Source organism: Artibeus jamaicensis, unplaced genomic scaffold, assembly GCF_021234435.1.
Source record: "Artibeus jamaicensis isolate MK-2021 breed Jamaican fruit bat unplaced genomic scaffold, CSHL_Jam_final contig_793, whole genome shotgun sequence".
Taxonomy (NCBI): Eukaryota; Metazoa; Chordata; class Mammalia; order Chiroptera; family Phyllostomidae; genus Artibeus; species Artibeus jamaicensis.
The window spans coordinates 8,245,599-8,263,926 of NW_026521975.1; the positions used below are offsets into that span (position 1 = coordinate 8,245,599).

Genomic DNA, 18,328 nt, shown 5'->3' on the forward strand with positions numbered 1-18,328 from the left:
GAATAGTAAAATGACAATGAACCCACATCTATCAACAACTGAACCTAAAAAAACAAAAACAAACTAAGCAAACAACCAGAACAGGAACAGAATCAGAGCTATAGGGATCATTTGGAGGGTTCTCAGGTTCTCAGCTGGGAGGGAAAGTCAGGGAGAAAGAGGGAACTGGTACAGGGAATAAGAAGCATAACTGGTAGGTACAAAATAGACAGAGGGAGGTTAAGAATAGTATAGGAAAGGGAGAAGCCGAAGAATTTACATGCACAACCCATGGAAATGAGCTACTGGGGCAGGGGATTACCAGAGGGAAGAGGAGTACCAGGTTGAGGGGGACAACATGGAAAGTTAGTACAACTATAACAGCATAATCAATAAAGTATACTAAAAAAAAAAGGAAATGTTTAAGAATACCCAAGAAGCCCTGGCCAGGTGGCTCAGTTGATTGGAGCATTGTCCCGTACACCAAAAGGTTGCAGGTTTGATACCCAGTCAGTGCACTTACAGGAAGGAACAGATCAATGTTTCTCTCTCTCTCTCTCTCTAAAATCAATAAACATAACCTTGGGTGAAGTTTTTTTTTTTTTTAAGAATGCCCAAGAAAATTCTCATCTCATCTGCCAAACCACCCTGAGTGCAAACCCTAGCCCCACACGGTCATATTTCCTCTCCAACAAGATGAAAGGAGCTATGAGGAACCAAGAGAAACTCACAAAAGTGCAGGCAGAAGCGCGCACTGCAGGGAAAGGAACTGCTCGTAGAGAAGAAGGTGGTTCACAGAACAGTTACAGCTGAATATAAAGAACTTCAGTTCTCCTTGCAGAAGTTAGGGATAAACAATATCTCTGGTACTGAAGAGGTAAACATGTTGTTCACAAAGCAAGGGACAGTGATCCACTTTAACAGAGATCCCTGTTAGTTCAGGCACCTCTGGCAATAAACACTTTCACCATTACTGCCACACTGAGACACAGCAGCTGACAGAAATGCCACTCAGCATCTTAGACCTGCTTCGCACAGACAGTCTGACTACTTTAAGGAGACTGGCAAAACTCTGCCCAAGCAGCCTGTGGATGAAAAGCCCCACGTGCTACTGGAGAGGAGGAGGAAGCTCCAGATCTTGTGCAGAACTGTCATGAGGCTTCCAAGGGTGAAGCAAACTGACCTGAGTCAGCTTCTGAAGAAGATAAACTTGAAGAAGTTACTCAGAACTGCTACTCTATGATTACTTTTTCAAATTTTATTTATGGATCTGATAAAATTCAGATCTCTAATATTTTTAAGCCCAAACCCATTGGATACTGGCAGCGGTTTTCAATTTTTACTTATATACAAATCATTCTTTGCAGGTCATTAAGCTGATGAAGCCTGGGAATAAAGTTTGAAGCAAAGGTCAAAAAAAAAAAAAGAATACTCAAGAAAGTTTCCGAAAAGAAGAATATACTTTAATAATATACTGTAATAATTACAGTATATAGTGTAAGTATACTTTAAGAATATACTGTAATAATTAAAACAAAGAGACAAAGATCAATGGAGCAGAAGCGAGTGCAGAAACAGAACCGTGCGTGTGGGTATTTGGTGGATAATAAAGGTGACGTTCAAACTCAGCGGGGAAAGGATTCAACGGATGATGCCAGGACCCAGCTCACACCATACACAAAAACAAATCCCAATTCTATGAAGGCAGTATTAGAAGAAAACCTAAGAAAACAATTTTAGAATAAGGAGAGCCTTCTTCCAAAATAACATGCACAGAAGAATGAAACTGGACTATTTTCTCACACCACACAAAAAAAATTAACTCAAGATGGATTAAAGGTGCAAATGTGAGACATGAAACTATACAATTCCTATGAGAAAGCAAAGGGGGAAAGCTCCTTGACATTGACTGGTCTTAGAAACAATTTTTTTTTGGGAATGACACCGAAAGCACAAGCAACTAATAAAGAAAAAGCCCACAAGTGGGACCACGTCAAACTAAAAGGCTTCTTTCTCCACAGCAAAGGGAGCCGCCAACAAAATGAAAAGGCAGCCTAGTGACTGGAAGAAACTATCTGCAAATCATATATCTGATGAGGGGTTAACATCCAAAATACATATAAGGAACTCAATAGCAAATTTATTTATTTATTTATTTATTTATTTCAAAATGGCCTAAGGTCTAATACACATTTTTACAAAGAAGACATACAAATGGCTAACAGAAAAGATGCTCAACACTGCTGATCCTCAGGGAAATGCAAATCAACACCACAAGAAGGTATCACTTCACACCTGTTAGAGTGGCCATCACCAAAAAGACAAGAGACAACAAGCTCTGATGAGGAGGTAGAGAAAAGGGACCCCTCGTGCACTGTTGGAAGGAATGTACATTGTTACAGCTACTGTGGAAAACAGTTCGGAGGATCCTCCAAAAATTAAAAATAAAACCACCAGCAATCCCAATTCAGAATATATATCCAAAGGAAATGAAAACACTACCATGAAAATATATCTGCACCTCCCATGCTCACTGCATCAGTGTCTACCATCGCCAAGGCGTGGAAACCACCTGTGAGTCCATCAGTTGATCCCTGGATAAGGAAAAGGTGGTACATATATAGAATGAAATAGCATTGCACTGTACAAAAGAAGGAAAACCTGTCATTTGCGACAACACGGATGGACCTAGAGGGCATTATGCTAAGTGAAAATAGTCAAAGAGAGGAAGGAAAATACTACTGTATGGAGTCTAAAACAGCCAGACTGGTAAAAAAACAGAGTAGACTGATGATCACCAGAAATGGCAGGGGGGAGGGGTGGAGATGGGAGGTAGGGAGGTGGTGGTCAAAGAGAATGGACTTCCAGTTATAAGACAAACAAGTTCTCAGGGTCTTATGTGCAGCATGGTGACCACCATGAACAGTGCTGTTTCATATACTTAAAAGTTGCTAAGGGAATAGATCTTGTTTTGTTCTCACCACAGAGGAGGGGAAATGCTAACCATGTCAGATAATGGAGGTGCTAACCAGCCTTATTAATCATTTATACACATATATATGTATATAATTATATGTATGTATATATATAATTACATTGTATGCCTTTGTAAACATATATTATATAAAGCTGAGAGAAAAAATAAAATCCACACACAAAAAATAAAAACCTTAATACAACTGAGTACATCAAAGTATAAAATATCTATATGGCAAATGGCAGCACATCCAACTGGCCCCCTTACTCTCTTACCATGTCACTCACTTTTAAATCTCCCCTCAATGTTTCTCACTGTGTGATGAATGAGCTCTCATTTAGGAGATTTTTCAGCTGTCAGTTTCCGCCTCTGTAATCTCTGGCTCCAAAACCTACGTGTCTTATTTATTTTGGCAGGGTGCCTGGTACAGAGTGGATGTTCAACAAGTATCTGCTAAGTGAATCATTGAGACCCGGGGCAATTGAGGACCTCCGTTACAGACCGCAGGGATCGGCTGGGGCGCACCAAGGGAACACAACACAGCACAGATGTATATACTTGGCCCAGGACTGCTGTCACAGAGTCAGGACTCGAGTCTCTGCAGCCACTAAGAGTGACACCACCACTGCATGCTTAATCCTTTCTAATTACACTCTGGGCAAATGGGAGTCTCACCGTTGTCTGAATACTTCTGGTGATGGAGGGCTCACTCCATGTAGGCAGCTTGTCCCTTTTCTGTGTAGCTTAGGCACACAATACCCTTTCTTTTACTGGACTGAACCCTTTCTCCCTGAACCTTTTGCAAGATTGCCTCACAGAGATTAGGAAATTGTAACAGATCCCTGGGTCTTGGCCAGGCAACATGAAATGGGCGCCGTGTCTGGATAACAGCAATAGCTGAAATGAACTGGGTGCTACAATGAGCCAGGCACAAGTCCAAGCCCTCCGATTCTCAGGAGTGCTGTTGTTAGGCCTACTAGACAGATCAGGTAGGGATTTAGAAGTCCCAAGTCTCAACTACCCCTCCCCAACTCAGCTCATCCTGAAGGCCCTCTCTATGAAACTAACCGTCACCAGCCTGAAAGGTGATTCTGTTTCCCTGTGGACTAAATGGTGCTGTCTTCCTGCCCCCTCCTTGATCGGATGCCAGGTTTCGTCCTGAGCTTGGCAAACTTCCCACCATTCTCTCCTGGCCTTTCCAGCCCTGGCTTCCCTCCTTTTCAAAGGAACTCCGGGGCCGTGACCCCTTATGCTGGGAGGATCACCCACTTGCAGCAGAAGAGAATTACTAAAGGGACCAAGCATGTCACTGCCTGGTACCATCCAATATATAGGAAGCAGGGCCAGGCGAAGCCTAACAAGATGTGTATCCCTATGTCTTCATCCAGAAGACCCACCCCCTTCCCAGCCCAGTGCTTCAAGGCTCAGCCCAGAGGTCCTCTCCTTCTCTGACCACCCTTCGGAGGTTCCCCCAGCCCCAGCCCCCTCTGATTCTTTTGAACTCCCTGAGCATCAACCCTTCAGGGTTTCAGTGATGGTGCCTTCTCTATTCTCCATCTATACTCTGGCCCTGGCTAATCTCACTCAGTCTCTGAGTTTCAAATGCCTTTATCTCGCCCTCTATACACCCAACCCCAGCTTAGTCTCCTACACACACACCACTGGCTACGGAACTCCCACATCTCCCTGGTGTTCCTAAGGCCAGAATCCGTTCATCAACTGATTTTTGCCAAACCACCTTTCTGAATTTCCATTTCCTTGCCCTTAGTTCACAAAAAGGAGAAGTGAGACGATTCAGTGTCTGGCAAATAACAGGTGCTCAGTACATAGTACCTTCTGGGCTGCTGGCACACAGAAGGGATTTGGTGACATCTCCAATTAGTTAATTAAAAGCAAAGGAACAGACCAATAAATGCATAGACAGGACAAGCATCCCTTAAAGTAGAAGAAGCTGCTAGAGTGTTCAGCAATCCCTCCCTATCTTTTCTGCTTTCCTCTAGGTTTTCATGGAGTCCATTTCTGACCACTTTTCCACTTTGTCTGAGCTCAGGACAAGGGGGTGCATGTCCTTCCTTACCTGTCAGTTATTCACAGCACTGTGCACACAGAGGTAAAGGCCATCTCCCACTGTGACAGCTGCAACTCCGGCTCATTAGGCTCTCTCTAGCCTCCTGGCATTACCAAGCTCACCCTGTCTTCAGAATGCTTGGACATGTCTGCCTCACAAAATCAGTGCTCCAAGGCCCTGCCAGCATGAAGAGCATGACTTTGACTCTGGCAAAAACTCTGCCTCCGACATCCCTGAGTAGCAAAGGGAGACTGACTCCCCTTCAGAAAACGATTTACCATTATCTGATGAAATGGAAGATACGCAAAGCTAAAAATGCATCAATTGCATTGTCAGGTACAAAGCCAGGACAAACAGGTGCCTGTGGTCTCCATCTGGAGACCCACAAACAGTAGCCCAACTGGAAGCAACCTGTGCCCATCAACAGGAGAAGGAGAGACTACGCTGTAGTATGAACACAGTGTGAAGGAGTGCACACTAACCACACAACACAATACAGATGAATCACACAGACAGGAGCCTGGGTGAAGAAGCAAGTCGCAGAAGAATAATGCATACTGACTTTTGTATGAAGTTCAGACACAGGAAAAGGCAAACAACTATTTAGGTGGTAAAACTCTCAAGAAAAGGAAGGAACTCCCATGGGGTGGGAAGGGGTTCAGGGCAGCCCGGTAACAGCTTCTGTTCCCACTGGCTGGTGCCATCGTGGGTGCCCATTTTAAACACTTCTTTAACTCTTCACACCAAGTCCATACGCTCTTCTATTCACAAATACTTCCCAACAAAAACATTATTTAAAAAAGTAATATGATTAGAAAATTCTAAAATTGAAGACTGACTCTTTAAAAATGTGACCCAAAAATGACAAGCCAGACACAAAAGGACAAATATTATATGATTCTACTTACATAGGGTACCTAAAGAAGGCAAATTTCTGTTCCACAGAAAGTGGAACACAGGTTCGCAGGTCTGGGGTTGGGGCCCAGGGAGTCAGTGTCCACCGGGCACAGAGTTTCAGTTTGGGAAGATGGAGAAGTTCTGTGGATGGATGTTGGTGATGGCCACCCAACAGTGTGAATGCCCCTACCACCACTGGACACTTAAAAATGGTTACATTTTAAACTCAATAAAAAGAAAATAATGCATTGCAGTGTTTAAAAAAAATGTGACCCGGCATGTCCCCTCATAGACTCTAATCAGCGGACAGACACACATGGGCACAAACACACATGTCATGGATGCTCACCACAGATGAATTTGTGAGAGAAAAGGTCCAGAAACAACCAAAATCCCATCCATAGGGCAGTAATTAAATAAAGGACGTTACATCCATCCAATCTTATTCAGGTGGTAAAAAATATTAGATCTTTATACACTTACATGCGACAATTTCTCAATGCATATGAAGAAGGAAATGCTCACTGTTGAATGCATGTATAATAAGCCACCAGTTTTCTTTTTAAAGGGATGTGTGGACGTACACGAGTGTTTCTGGAAGACCAAAGAAACTGGTCAAACTGGTTTGCTCTGGGGAGGGTGGAAGCAAACTGAGATTTCACTGTTCCCCCTTTTTATATTTTTTGTGTGTTGCTTACCATATGCGGGCATTGTCCAAACGAGAAGGGCTCTGTATCATAAAAGGATTCTGAGACTCAGGAGATACTAACTTCCTTTGACCACAGAATAATAGATGTCCTGAACAATCCAGCCTAGGGGTTGCAACCCCTCTAGACGGCCCCATCCGCCAGACATTAAAGCCCTTAAGAACTATGAGATTACGAAGTACAAACTGTTATAAAAATAGTCATATGGGGAATTTAGGACTTTCAACCAAGATGGAGGCATAGGTAGACACACTTTGCCTCCTCGCACAACCAAAAGAAGGACAACAAATTTAAAAACAAAAAACAAGCCCTGACTGGTATAGCTCAGTGGATTGAGCGCGGGCCTGTGAACCCTAGGATCGTGGTTTGATTCCCAGTCAGGGCACACGCCTGGGTTGCAGGCCAGTTCCCAGCAGGGGACCCATAAGAAGCAACCATACATTGATATTCTCTCCCTCTCTTCTTCCCTTCCCCTCTAAAGATAAATAAAATATTTTTTAAATATATTTTATTGATTATGCCATTACAGTTGTTCTATTTTCCCCTTCATTCCCCTCCACCCTGCATACCCCTCCCCCACCATTCCCCCCTTTAGTTCATGAACACGTGTCTCAAGTTCTTTAGATTCTATATTTTCCATACTATTCTTGCCCTCCCCCTTATCTATTTTCTACCTACTATCTATGCTACTTATTTTCTGTACCTTCTCCCCCCTTCTCCTCCTCCCACTCCCCTGTTGCTAACCCTCCTTGAGATCTTCATTTCTATATTTCCACTTCTGATCTAGCTGTCCTTTTAGTTTGCTTTTGTTTTAGGTGTGGTTGTTAATAACTGTGAGTTTTCTGCCCTTTGACTGTTCATCTTTTTTATCTTCTTTTTCTTAAATAAGTCCCTTTAACATTTCATATAATAAGGGCTTGGTGATGATGAACTCCTTTAACTTGACCTTATCTGAGAAGCACACTTTGTCTGCCCTTCCATTCTAAATGAAAGCTTTACTGGATAGAACAATCTTGGTTGTAGGTCTTTAGAATTCATGACTTGGAATACCTCTTTCCAGTCCCTTCTTGCTTGGAAGGTCTCTTTTGAGAAATGTGCTGACAAGTCTGATGGGAACTCCTTTGTAAGTGACTGTCCCCTTATCTCTTGCTGCTTCTAGGATTCTCCCCTTCATTTTAATTTTGGCTAATGTAATTATGACGTGCCTTGGTGTGTTCCTACTTGGGTCCAACTTCTTTGGGACTCTCTGAGCTTCCTGGATTTTCTGGAATTCTATTTCCTTTGCCAAATTGGGGAATTTCTCCTTTATTATTTGTTCAAATAAGTTTTCCACTTGTTGCTCTTCCTCATAATTTGGATGTTGGAAAGTTTAAAGATGTCCTGGAGGTTCCTAAGCCTCTCCTCATTTTTTTGAATTCTTGTTTCTACATTCTTTTCTGTTTGGTCATGTTTTTCTTCCTTCTGGTGCACTCCATTGATTTGAGTCCCAGTTTCCTTCCCATTACTATTGGTTTCCTATGCATTTCCCTTCATTTCAATTAGTTTAGCCTTCATATGTTCCTCTAATTTGTGACTAAAATCAACCAGTTCTGTGAGCATCCTGATCACCAGTGTTTTGAACTGTGCATCTGAAAGTTTGGCTATTTCTTTGTCGCTTAGATTTATGGGCTTTGAGCTGTTCTTGGCCATAATGTCTTGGTCTGTTTGTGCCTGTTACTTATGAGGGGCCAAGCCTTAGATGTTCATCAGGGCGGGGGCCACCCAGGTCTCTGGTTTGTGATGCTGTCTGTGGGGCCGGGGTCAGAGAGGGACAACAGTAGTCCCCTCTGCTGCTTCCCACCGCTGGGGCCTGCGCGGTCCATCTCACTGCTTGCTCCTTCGCTGGTTTATCTGCTTGCAAATGTGTGACCTAGGTCAGCCCTCAGTGGGCCTGCCCATTGCTACTCCACCCCTGGGATCCGCCTACGGCTGCTTGCGTGCCTGGGTCTCGCACCTGGGTCATTCTGGTGGATCTTTCCTGCCTGACCCTGCTCTGCTGCTGGCTCCGCCCCTCTTACCGGTCTGGCTGAAGGGTTCGTTGTTGTCAGACTTCCATATAGTTCAATTTTCTGTGGTTTGGCTGCATTTTTGTTGCTAAAACTTTGTTGTTTTTAAATTCGGTTATGCGAGAAGGCACAATGTTTCCATCTACGCCTCCATCTTGGCGGAAGTCCTAATAAATAAAATCTTTAAAAAAAAAAAAAACAAGAACTGACAGAAAATCAAACTGAATGGAAGTCCAACAACCAAGAAGTTAAAGAAGAAACATTCATCCAGACCGGTAGGAGAGGCAAAGACAGGCAGTAGGTAGAGAGGACTTGCGGCAAGGCAGCAGCTGGCAGACTGGGTAGTACCACATTTGCATGCAGAACACTGGGAGGGACAACTGGGGAGCGAGATAGAACACACAACCCAGGGTCCCAGGATAGGAAAATAAAGCCTCAAAGTGTCTAACTGAAAACATCTGTTGGGGTTGAGGTGGTAGAAGAAACTCGCAGCCTCACAGAAGAGTTCACTGGAGAGACCCACAGTGTCCTAGAATGTACACAAAACCACCCACCCGAGAATCAGCACCAGAAGGGCCCAATTTGATTGTGGGTACCAGGGAAAGTGACTCAAAGCCAGCAGAGAGTGGAACAAGCAGGACCCTCTCTGACCACCCGCCACCCACCACATACAGTTTCACAGCACTGGGGTGTGGGTTGCCCCACCCTGCTGAACACCCAAGGCTCCGCCCCTTTCTATGTAACAGGTAAGCCAAGACAAAAAAAAATGGACCAAATGAAAAAACAGACCACAGTTCCAGAAAAAATATAACTAAGTGACAAAGAGATAGCCAACCTATCAGATGCACAGTTCAAAACACTGGTAATCAGGATGCTCACAGAATTGGTTGAGTATGGTCGCAAAATAGAGGAAAATATGAAGGCTATGAAAAGTGAAACACAGGAAAATGAACAAAGAGCCAAAGTGATGGGAAGGAAACCAGGCCCCAAATCAATGGTTTGGAACAGAAGGAAGAAAGAAACATTCAACCAGAACAGAATGAAGAAACAAGAATTTTAAAAAATGAGAAGCTTAGGAACCTCTGGAACGAACAACTTTAAACATTCCAACATCTGGATCATAGGGGTGCCAGAAGGAGAGCAGGAAGAGCGAGAAATGGGAAACTCATTTGAACAAATAATGAAAAAGAACTTCCCCAATTTGGCAAAGGAAACAGACTCCAAAAAGTCCAGGAAGCTCAGAGAGACCCAAAAAAGTTGGACTCAAGGAAGCACACACCAAGGCACATCATAATTACATTACCCAAGATTAAAGGTAAGGAGAGAATCTTAAAAGCAGCAAGAGGAAAGGAGACAGTTACCTACAAAGAAATTCCCATTAGATTATCAACTGATTTCTCAAAAGAAACCTTGCAGGCAAGAAGGGGCTGGACAGAAGTATTCCAAGTCCTGATAGGCAAGGACCTACATCCAAGATGACTCCACCCAGCAAAGCTTTCATTTTGAATGGAAGGGCAGATAAAGTGCTTCCCAGATAAGGTCAAGTTAAAGGAATTCATCATCACCAAGCCCTTATTCTATGAAATGTTAAAGAGATTTATCTAAGAAAAAGATGATAAAAAATATGAACAGTAAAATGACAACAAACTCAGTTATTAACAGAACCTAAAAAAACAAAACAAAAACAAACTAAGCAAACAACCAAAACAGAACAGAATCACAGAAATGGAGATCACATGGAGGGTTATCAGCAAGGGAGTGGGAGGAGGACAGGGGGGAAAAAGGTACGAAGAATAAAAAGCATAAATGGTAGGTACAAAATATACAGGGGGAGGTTAAGAATAGTATAGGAAATGTAGACACTGAAGAACTTATATGTACAACCCATGGACATGAACTAAAGAGGGGGGATGATGGTGGGAGGGGTGTGCAGGTCAGAGGGGAATTAAGGGGGGAAATGGGGCAACTGTAATAGCATAATCAATAAAAGAAAAAAAATGGTCATATGGGTGTAAAGTCAATATTATGGACTAATGGAAATATGGTCACTAATATTGTAGTAACTGTGTAAGGTGCCAAATGGGTACTAGAATTATTGGGGTGATCACTTCATAACATACATGTCTAATCACTATTACATACCTGAAATTAATATACTATTATATGTTAATTATAAATGAATAATAAAATGTTTCAAAAAGAACTGTGGATTTGGAAATGCTGCAGAAAAATATTTATCCCTGGCAGAAGGGCAGGTGTCCCTGACAGGTGTCCCATTTGGACAGGATGCCTGTGGGTCTGAGCAAACAGCCCCGAGAATGCTGATGCCCTGATGTTCCCAGCAGCCTGGTATTCTCTGGGAGGAAAGAGAAGAGCACCTGGAGTCCTTTACAAAGAAGGGAGACTGAACTAACAGGAAGGGTCCCTGGGCCTTGTCCTTCTGCCCCAGGATCACAGACACAGATGGCTGGCAGAGAAACAGCAAGAGCTGCTGGCTGAGCCACCTGCCAGGGACCACCAAATTCAGTCCCCTAGAGACGCTTTCCTCAACCCCTCAGAATAGGGCGGCCCCCACCTTCATTGCCCCTTCCAGCACCTCCTCATCACCTTGCTTCCTAGTGTGTGTTTATCATTTGCCTACCCCTGTCCAAATCAGCACCTAACCCTCTTGCTCACCACCCCAGCCTGACCAAGGAGGTGCTGCCACTCTTGATTGACTGGCTGGATCTCTGCTCGGGCTGAGCCTCCTGCCAGGCCCCAGCTTGCACCCACTGCCTCCTCCCTCCAGCTCTAGGAGGGTCCTATTCACATCCAGATGAATAGGTGGCAGCCCAGAAAGGAGGCACCACTTGCCCCAAACCATGCGCCCCAGCCAGGGACTGCGCAGGATCTATCGCTGGCTGTGCACTCCATAGCGCCAGCTCCTGAGCAGAGCTTCCAAGGAAACAAGTAAGTGGGGGAGGAAGGAGGAAGAAAGCAGAAGTTCAAGTCCCTCACCCTGCACCAGTTATCCCAAGGAAAGCAGGGTCTTCCATTCCTCAGCACCCTTCCCAAACCCACTCCTATAGCAGGCTCAGTAATGTCCCTCTACCCTACACAGGGCTGCTGGGGATGGGGTGGGGTGGGGCTCTGATGTCACTCTGCCTCCCCGATGCAGTGCCACCTGGAATCAAACCTGACCTTGAGCTCTGTAGCCCAAGGTGCCAGGCCCCAAGCAAGAGTGGTTTCCTACAGGAGCCCAGTGAGAAGACTAGGCCACTCCCTTCCACTGGAGTCTAAAGAACCCCTTGATGAGGTTCCCATGGGGACTTTCCAAACATCCCCTGAATTTAGGGATCATTACCTACCTCTTAAAGGTGAAGGAAAGGACAGAACCAAGATTGAAACTCAGCTCTGCTTGTCCTCAAAGCCCAGGCTATTATCTTTCTGAAACTGACTTGAAAATGTCTTTGTGTTCTTCATCATGTGAGCATGCAGCTTCACTCTAGCCCATACCTGGCTAGGTAACATGTGGAAGACTTTACTAAGGATCCCTGACAACTGCAAAAACAGCCACAATTCTTAGCAGAGATGGCATTTCCCCACTCCCTGAATATGGACTGCCTCATGACTACACTGCTTTGGATAACAGGATACACAAAAGTGAAACCTGCAGATATCTCGCAGCCTCTACTCTCTTTCCAGGGACCTGCCAAGCCGTGGACGAACCAAGGCTAACCCACTAGCAAATGAGACCATGTGAGACTGAAACACGCAAAGCCTGGCCTAGGCCAGCAGAGCTCAGCCCAACTGCTGACTCACAGTGGTTATAAAACTAGCATTAGCCCCGAGTAATTAGCTAGGAATAGATCTCGTTAAAGATGTGGGTGACCTCTACACTCAACATTATAAAAACACTGCTGAAAAAGGTTAAAGCCAGAATAAATAGGGGGATATACCATGTTCAGGGATTAGAAAATTAATATTAAGATGACAATTCTCCACAAATTGATATATAGAGTCAACATAGTACCAATAAAAAATCGTAGCAGGCTTCTTTAATGTAGAAATTGGAAATGCAAATGCTTAGAATAGCCAAAAATGAACTTTTTTTTAAAAAGAACAATCCTGAAAAACTCCCACTACCAGGTAATCCAAACAATATGTAAAGATGGTCAGCTTGACAGAATGGAATAGTAAAGAGAAGCCAGAAATAGATCTACTCATATATTCCTGACAAAGGTAACAGTGCAGTGGGGGAAAGAGGTGCTGGGTCAACTGAATATGTATCTGAAAAAAGAATGAATTTTGACCCCTACTCACACCACCCAGATATATAAACCCACATGTGATCTAATGTGAAAGTGAAACAAGTTAAGGTCTAGAACATCAGAAAGTATCTTCATGACTCTTGGGTTGACAAAGATTTATTTAAAATAAACCATAAAATGTACTAACATGAAAGATCAATAAATTGTATTTTATTAAAATCAGAAATCTGTGTTTCTCGGGAGACTTCGTTGGCAATAGACACATCAGAAAACATCATTAAGACGTCTGCCCTGGATGGTGTAGCCCAGTGGATTGAGCGCGGGCCTGTGAACCAAAAGATTCCCAGTCAGGGCACATGCCTGGGTTGCAGGCCAGTTCCCAGCAGGGGACGCACGAGAGCAACCACACATTGATATTTCTCTCCCTCTCTCCTTCCCTTCCCTTCTAAAGATAGATAAATAAAATAAAATAAAAATAAAATTATCTTTTAAAAAAGGAAAAGAAAACATCATTAAGAAGTCGAAAAAGTCACAGATGAGATAAAATACTTGTGATCCAAAGAAAGACGCATAATCAGAATACATAAAGAACTACTATGAGTCAGCAAGACAAAGAAATCCAATTTTAAAATAGGCAAATTACAATTACAACAAAATGTTCAACAGTAATATGACAATGTGCTCTGCATCATGATACAAGGGAATGTATATTAAAATCATAATGAGATACTATTTCATAACCACTTGATTGGCTAAAAAAAAAAGAATTACAACACCCTATTTGGCAAAGATCGTAGCAACTGAAACTCTCATGAACCTCTAGCGGGGATGTAACATACTAGGAAAACTGTGTGGTAGTGTCTGCTAAAGCTAACCAGACCTCTGATGCAGCAATTCCACATGCAGCTATACATCCAACAGAAGTGTCTGTCTAAACTTTCCAAATGATGCACACTTTTGAATGTTCACAGCAACTGTATTCATCACAGCCAAAAATGGAAAACAACACAAATGTCCATCCAAACTAGGATAGATAAACTATGACTTACTTCTACAATGGAATAATAAAGAACAATTAAAAAAAATAAACTACTGTTACATGCAACATGAATGAATCTCAAACACATTATCCTGAACTAAAGCTAAACAAGCAACATCATACCGTATGGTCCACACTATACAAAATAAATTCATGAGATGATTCTCCAGATTTCCTGTCAGGATGGCAGCATAGGTAAACAGAGCTCGCCACCTCGCACAACCACATAAAATTACAACTAAAATACAGAACTGTCAAAAATCAAGCTGAATGGAAGTCTGACAAGTACAGAATTAAAGAAACCACAGCCATATCAAGACTGGTAGGAGGGGCAGACACAGAATGGGCTGGTCCCATGTCCACGTGTGGCAAATAAAATTTCAGAAGGGATATCTCAGGTGCAAGGAGTCCCAGCCACACACCAGGCCTCCCCAGCCCAGGGTACCAGTGCTTGGAAGATAAGTCCCCATAACTTCTAGCTCCAAAAACCAGCAGGGATTGAGTTGGTAGAAGAAAATCTGAAATCCCAAGCAGTTACTCTTAAAGAACCCACATACGAACTTACTGAGACTCACACTCCCTCTGAGCTCCAGCACTGGGTCGCAGCTTGCAAGGCGCCAGTGGTATGCAGACAGGAACTAAAGTGGCTGGCATCAAGGCAAGAAATATGGGGCAGCTTTCTCCCAGAATGTAAATGGACAGAGTCACAAAGCAGGCAGGCTCGTGCTACACTTGAGACTCTCAACCTGGCTAACCCTGTCTGTCCTGACCTGGAGATCCCAAGGCTTCATCTCACCCTGTTAACAGTGGCTTTTCCATGTGAATGACTGGTCTTGGCTCAAGCTTCACAACTTCCTAAATCCTTTCAAATGACCAACAGCTGGCCTCAGTGAGCCCCCAACCCTGCACCCCCCACCACCTCTTGCAAAATGACCCCAGGCATGGCACTAGCAGCAGCCAACCTAGATTCACAGCTTGGCTTTGTCTGGGAATCTCCAACCCAGTACAAGTAGCAGCCTTCTCAGATTGCTCTATAGCTCAGGAAGGGCAAAACACTAGTAGGGGCTCACTTTGGCCTGCACCACCCAGGAGACCCCAGGGCCAGCACACACAGTGGACAGCTACACATCACATCAGAGCACCACCACCCTGCCCCTGCACAGCTCATGCTCCAAGGAGCATGGAGCTTGGTGGCCAGTGGTCACAGCCAATCCTTGCAGTTGACTGGCCTGGGTAAATCCCTCCCATTGACCTGCCAAGAGCAACCAAGGCTCAACTACAACAGGAGGGTGTACTCAGCCCACATGAAGGGTACACCTCAAGTACCCAGCTTGGGTGATAGGGGAGGCTCTGCCACTGGACCCTTCAGGACACCTACTACATTAGGCCATGACAGCAAGACAGGGAGTCATAGCAGCTCCACCTAATACATAGAAACAAATATAGAGAGGATACCAAAACTAGGAGAGACAGAGACATGGCCCAAATGAAAGAATGGATCAAAAACTCCAGAAAAAGAACTAAATGCAATGGAGATAAGTAATCTATTGATGCAGAGTTCAAAATACTGGTTATGAGGATGCTCAAGGCATTTAGTGAGGATCTCAGCAGCATAAACAAGATCCAGTCAGAATCAAAGGATTAACTAATTGAAATAAAGAACAATTTACAAGGAAACAACAGTACAGTGGATGAAGACGAGAATCAAATTAACAATTTGGAACATAAGAAAACAAAAAAACAAATAATCAGAACAAGAAGAAGAAAAAAGAATCCAAAAAATGAGGATAGTATAAGCAGCCTCTGGGACCACATCAAGCATTCCAACATTCGCATCATAGGGGTGCCAGAAGGAGAAGAAAGAGAAAGAGCAAGAAATTGGAAACCTATCTGAAAAAATAATGAAAGAAACCTTCCCTTAGGTGAAAACAGACATGTAAGTTCAAGAAGCACAGAGTCCCAAACAAGAGGGATGCAAAGAGGCCCAGTACAAGACACATAATAAAAATGCCAAAAGTTAAAGACAAAGACAGAATTTTAAAATCCACAAGGGAAAATAAGTTAGATACTTACAGTAGATATAGTTACTAACTTCATGTAAGATATCAAATTGTTCAAGTTGTTTGCTGTGTTTACTTATTATCCTTCATATATCTGTATATTACAGGGCGACATACAGTCCTAATATTTACTCCTGGTGTTAGTAATTTGAAATTCTCACTTTTTCCCCCTTGATTAGTCCTGCTAGTTTTTCAATTTCATGGATCTTTGAAATAATTAATAAAACTTGTTTCATAAAAATAAATATATAAATTCACAAACAGGTAAAAATGACTGACGGTGAGGAAAGTCAGCACTGTGGTTTACGAGGGGACGGGAGGGTAGAACTGACGGATAAAGGGCACCAGGAAAATGCTGGGGCACTTGCAATGTTTCTATCTTCACTGGGATGAAGCTGCCTGAGTTACACACACGTGAAAATCCAAGAGCTGTTCTATGAAGACTTGTATGCTTTACTGTCTTAAAGTAAAAAATAAAATAAAACAAAAAGGGTTGTAGGAAGTAGTTTTGTAACAGGATGCAGCTGGGTGGGGGGGCAGTGCAAACAGGGATTTGTAATGGGGTCCAGAACTCAGGGTATCCAGGGAAAAAAAATAATAATATATATATATATATATATATATATATATATATATATATATATATATATATATATATATGATGCCCTTACCCCACAAGTCTGAACTAGAGGATGAGACACATGGTGGGAGGGCATTGAGAGCTGTTTTGTATAGCAACAGTTTTACAAATAACTTCAGGCATGGCCATTTAACATATCTATAACCTCTAACTGGTTTCATGGATACGTTAAATAGTTGTGGCCATGCTTTGAGACAGGGAGATGGGAGTGACTTCAGCCCATGATGTAACTGGGAGGCAACTCCCCCAGGTTACAGCACCTGCCCTGCGTGAGAGCTGAAAGAAAGACGGACCACACAGCTTTGGCGAAAGAAAGGTTGGGACCCTGGCTTTTGGCAAGAAAGGGAGAACCACGTGGCCTTGGGACTCCCTTTGCCACAGAGTTTAGGAAGCTAGAAAGCAAGATGTAGCAGCGATGCAGAGCTCTCTCTCAGCAGTTTGGAAGAACGCAGGAGAAATGCTGTGGGAAGGCAAGGGGTGAAAGGACTGCTGCTTGTGGGCCAGGAGAAGGGGCCACACAGGAACGGACTAACTGATGGTGCCGGGAACCACGGGAGGCCTGCCAGCCGAGCACAGATTGCTGGGAACCAAGGGGCTGCCTGAGCCACGGACTCCTATTTATTTTCCTGATATATGGTACCCCAGACTGGGCAACGTGGGGAAGGAAGGACTGTGTGCATTTGTGGGTGTTCTAAGGAACTTTGGGATCTCAGTGAAGACATTAAGTCATTACTCTAAGTCTGTACGACCTTTGAATAAATAATTCCTTTCCTTTTCACCGATCTCTGGCACTGAGAGACGTAATTCTCTGGGCCTGGGCAAGGCGAATGCAGTACAGGGGGACCCTGGAAGAAGAGGAGGGGTCCATTCCATAACAGTATATCATACCCACCCCCCACAGGTCTGTTTGGTCTTTATTGATTTAGATTAAACAATGCTGAAGAGTATCTGTAACATACTTCAACACAAACTTTTAGAAAGAAGGAAACTCAGGAGATATAACCACCAAATATTGATATTACTTTATGAAACCAGCTTTGTACAACACACTTTGGTGGCAAGCAGAGAAATACAAATAGGGTCTGAGTATTAGATAGCATCAGAGAACTGGTAATTGTGTTAATGTTACTGAACAGAGGTCCAAGAAGGGGGGCAATATTTGGCCCACCGAGGGATGCCAAATATTGCTACAGAAAATAGGCGCCCCTCCCAAGGACAGTATACTAATGCCAACTGGGCTCATCCGTCTGCCGCCAATTGGAAAGACATCTCCCAATGCCGGCGGTTTGTGAAAAGGAAAGGAAAGGTTTATTTAAAGCTATACAGACTTAAAAGTAGTGACCTAATGTCCCCATTAAAATATCAAAGTACTTTAGGATAACCACAGATGCCCACAGCGCTTCCTTCCCCCACTGTCCCAACTCCAGGTACCGTAAATCAGGAAAAGAAAGCACACATCTGTGTTTCAGGCCACTGGCACCGTCAGCTGTGTCGCCGTGCAGGCAGGATCTCCAGTTAATCCAAAGTCATGTGGCACCTTCTCATGGTCCACTGGCAAGAGTTCTTTGTACCCATTTTTCCAGTCAAAGTCTCTCCTCCTTTCCAGGCCAAAGGGAGCACCCCGCGTGGGCCTCTTCTACCAAAGCTGCAGGAGTCCTCACTCCAC

General features: G+C 43.6%; 1 protein-coding gene and 1 pseudogene across 2 annotated transcripts in view; one reads left to right on the forward strand and one right to left on the reverse strand.

The window, feature by feature from the left end:
- The window catches only part of FBLN2 (fibulin 2), a 104,302-nt gene that overhangs the window by 37,668 nt on the left and 48,306 nt on the right, over nt 1–18,328 (reverse strand). The window lies entirely within an intron of this gene.
- Nucleotides 676–1,161, forward strand: LOC128628517 (transcription factor BTF3-like; annotated as a pseudogene).